The 4,227-nt window shown below is 34.4% G+C and overlaps 1 long non-coding RNA gene across 1 annotated transcript; it reads left to right on the top strand.

Moving 5' to 3' along the window:
• Positions 1 to 286: 286 nt before the first annotated feature.
• Positions 287 to 2,158, top strand: LOC107666851 (uncharacterized). Its single transcript, XR_001631730.1, has 4 exons — positions 287 to 427; positions 501 to 627; positions 1,343 to 1,381; positions 1,468 to 2,158. It is a non-coding gene; the product is annotated as an uncharacterized LOC107666851 (long non-coding RNA).
• Positions 2,159 to 4,227: the final 2,069 nt, after the last annotated feature.

Here is a 4,227-nt window from a genome sequence, read left to right as displayed (position 1 = left end):
TAAGCCTACTTTAAAATGATACGTATTGTGAAAAGCATTATACAAATTAACATGAATTGGAAAAAAAAATGAATAAAATAATTATAAATAAATCATCAGGGCTCACACCAGTGCTATTTTAATATCAGTGAGATACTACTATACTTTTAATTCTTTTTCATTTTATATTGTTTATATTGTGCATTTTCATTTTACTTTGTTAAAGTTTTAGTAATTTTGTGTTTTTGTAATTATTATTTTTTTGTGTGTGTGTGTGTGTGTGTGTGTGTGTGTGTGTGTGTAGTGAATCAGCCTGATGCTCACGTGTTTCCACCTGGATGTGGTGAAGGGGAGCTCTCGGGACGGATCGGGCTGCTGCGCTCTGTACTAGGCCGCAGCTGGAGGACACCTGCCTCTCCTGCAGTACCTCATACAGGACGGATGTGAGGTGAGAGGACATAAACATAAACATTCAGTGTCTGGTTGTAGTTGTACCTGATTTACACCTCATAATGCCTCAGGTTGATATTCGGGACGCCCCTCATGATCGTATCGGTCATAACTGGAGACACAGCTGCAGCTTCACTGTTAATCACAGCTGGTGCTGATGTTAATGTTCAGGACAGAGACGGGTAAACACCACTGATGGTCAGAACTCAAACTCTGAAACTGTACTGTAATATCTCAGCATCTAATAAACCACTAAATAAGCAGGGGAGGCCGGGGCTAGATACACACATACATATAGACATACACACACACACACACACACACATTAAACATTTGATCATACAGCGGGCCATCACAGCGGGACTCTCCTGTTAATATATAAATAATCTAAAAAAATAATATAATAATAATTGCTAAAAGCACACAACAAAATAAAACTTAAGCTATATATATAATAGTATATATAAATAATAATAAAAACTAGCTAGTCGTGGCCTAATGGTTAGAGAGTAGGACTCATAACCCAAAGGTTGCGGGTTCGAGTCTCATACCGGCAGGGATTGTAGGTGGGGGAGTGAATGTACAGCACTCTCTCCCACCTTCAATACCACGACTGAGGTGCCCTTGAGCAAGGCACCGAACCCCCAACTGCAAAAAATGGCTGCCCACTGCTCCGGGTGTGTGTTCACGGTGTGTGTGCACTTTGGATGGGATAAATGCAGAGCACTAATTCAGAGTATGGGTCACCATACGTGGCCACATGTCACTTCTCTTCACTTCACTAACTAGTTAACACTTAAAAGACATCGGAGTTATGAAAGAGCAATACAATGTTCCTCTTGGCTTATTCTCAAATCATAAAGCACATTTTCTGGATTCACCAATCTGACTGGTCTCTTTCTCTGTGTTTCAGGCTGGCGTTAGCCAAATGGCGCACGCATTTGAAAGGAAGGTAAAACACCTTTCGTCTTGATACGACTTCTGAATCATCTCAAGATATTTAGCTCATTGATTATATTTCTTTATCTTTTCTTTCAGAATATCATCAGTCTGTTTGTGGACGAGAAGTGAGAGACGTCAGACTAAATGACAAACCACACATCAGTTTCATAAACAACTTTACTAGCGCTGCCCTTTATGCTGACTGATATTTGTGTGCTGCAGCCATCAACATACAGTATCTTATTTCACATTTCTTGATTTATCAAAGATGTATCATAAAAAAGCAGTTTACACCCGTGACACTGAAGAAAATATGAAAAGAATGTTACATGAGCAGATTTACTGAGTGCGGCTACAACGTGATTCAAAGTGAATAATAGTAAATGATAACTGAGATTAAAACAAGCAAGGCAGTTAACCTAGAGACACGTGATCATCGTATCAAGTCAACGTCTAGATCTGAACAGTCTCTGTGCGTACTATAATGCACTGTGTGGTTTAACACTGTAAAAAGGCAACGGGACACTCATTATGTTTGCTAATACAGTGAATGAAGATGAATTTACAAATGTAAACACAGATATAATGGCACTCATAAGGCGTCAGAATACAGGCCTAAAGTTTGAGATCATAAATGGCTCAGTGGCATAAAGTAATAAGACTCAATAATAATAAGTCTCAGTGCCAAACATCAACCTGCAAATGGAGAGTGAATTTTGCCAGCTATATACATTTCTTATTAAAATACATTATATTCAAAACGTTGGGTAACTTTCAGTAATATTTTGATTTTTGAGAGAAACTAATAGACGGATGCATTAAACTGATCAATAGTGACAGTAAAAACATTTAAAATGTTACCAAAGATTTACATTTCAAATAAATGCTGTTCGTTTGCACTTTCTATTTATCAATAATCCTGAAAAAGTCATGGCTTCCACAAAAATATGAAGCAGCACAACCGTTTTAAACATTCAACATAGAAAACACATTTTAAATTGTAATAACATTTCAGAATATTACGGTTTTTACTGTATTTTGATCAAAAAAAAATGCAGCCACGATGCACAAAAAAAAATATTTTCGACTTAGACAAACTTTTGAATGGTAGATCGAGTCATGAAAGATATTTGAATGTCTTTTACATTTTTTTCCCCCATCATTGTGCATCAGACTATCATTCTTACATTTCAATTTAATCATATTACGTTGTAGTTCCTCATAAAGTGGCAAGTTACAGAAAACTGTTTACTCACCAAAGCCAATTTGGGTAACACTTAAAGCCTTAATGTAAAATGATTGATAAAATGATTTATGTAATGCATAAATAACTGTAACCAAAGTTTAAATGCATTATACTATTTGAAGGTTTGTTTGTTTGTCATTTGTTTTAATGCATTATATTTTCTAAAGTTGTGAATAGATAAGTATTATAATGAATTATAACTGTGTTTGCAATTATTCATGAGATCATACAGTGCATTATAAGGTGCATTACAAGGCTGCATTAAAACTACTTTTATAATGGATTATATATAAAGGCTTTAAGTGTTACCCCAATTTGCATTAATTTTGACCCTGTTGACAGTAATTCATGACCATAATCACTGCTAAAACTATTTTTAAATGTTTTGTGCACATCCTATTGTGCAGTGCAGTGTGTTCATTTACCCTGACAAATCACCCATGAACCTTTGCCAGTGATTCAAACCCACTGACCGCAGCATGTTTGAAGGACACCAAAGGGATTATGGGAATATTTAGAGAAGGATTTATGTGTCTGTTTTCATTAACCCAATCCACTTTTAATGCTCCATGCAGCAACATTATTTGGGTCGATAATAAAGAAAATCCATGTAATTTGTTTAATCAATTCCCCACAATAACTACTTCTCAAAGGACATCCATGAAAATATGGCTGCATGACCATGAAATCAAGGCCTGGTTTGGCTTTCTGCCTCTCAGATCTTTCCAGTCAGTAAAGGTCTTCTCAAAGTTGGGATCTCCTGAGTGAACCGTCTATCTGAACATCCGACAGGTTACAGGAACACAACTGCATTACAACATCTGTGTCTGTATCTTCTTTACGAGCGTTGAAATCAACACAAGCTGGATTTGGTGCATATAATTTGTTGCAAATGTTTTCAAACTCACAAAAAAGAAAAGAAAAGAGAAACAAGACCGGTTTAGACATGTGAAATGGAGTGAATTCAGAACATTATTCAGCTGCACAGTATTGTACACCCTCCGTGAATGTCCAGGTCATATTTCACCTAAAAATGAAAAGGAAGTAGTAAGAAATTATGTTTTTCTTACAAAAATCGAGCCTATTAAAAATAATTTCAGAGACTGGAAAAGAAACTGAAGCTTATTTTTAACATTAAGATTTCCGTGACAAATTAAGCACATTTTCCACTCAAATTCCCATTAATGCAAAGCAAAAAATAAAATAATAATAATATATTTAAATTGTAATATTTATATATTTTTTAAGTATTTGTTTTACTGCTTTGCTGCTAATGTTTTGCACTTTACATATAAAAAAATACAACTGTTTACTCATTACTTTTTTTACATACTTTTTTTTTACTATAAAATTACTTTATATCAGTAATGAGAATCATCATAGATAATATTTAGAATGAAAAAAGAAGCAAAATATTCATCTAAAATATGAGGGGGAAATAAGCTTAATTGTCTTAGAATTAAAAACAAAATACCTTAAAATAATAAATATTAAGCAAAAAAAAAACAAAACATTTTGCCTATTTTTTGCCTAAAAATACCTTTTACACTTTATGCAAAATGTTATTTATTATTTTGTTCCCTTTAATTTGGGATAAAATGTAACCTGGA

This window comes from Sinocyclocheilus anshuiensis, unplaced genomic scaffold (genome assembly GCF_001515605.1).
Source record: "Sinocyclocheilus anshuiensis isolate Anshui unplaced genomic scaffold, SAMN03320099.WGS_v1.1 scaffold1500, whole genome shotgun sequence".
In the NCBI taxonomy this organism is placed as follows: domain Eukaryota; kingdom Metazoa; phylum Chordata; class Actinopteri; order Cypriniformes; family Cyprinidae; genus Sinocyclocheilus; species Sinocyclocheilus anshuiensis.
This window is presented reverse-complemented; position numbering and strand designations above follow the sequence as displayed.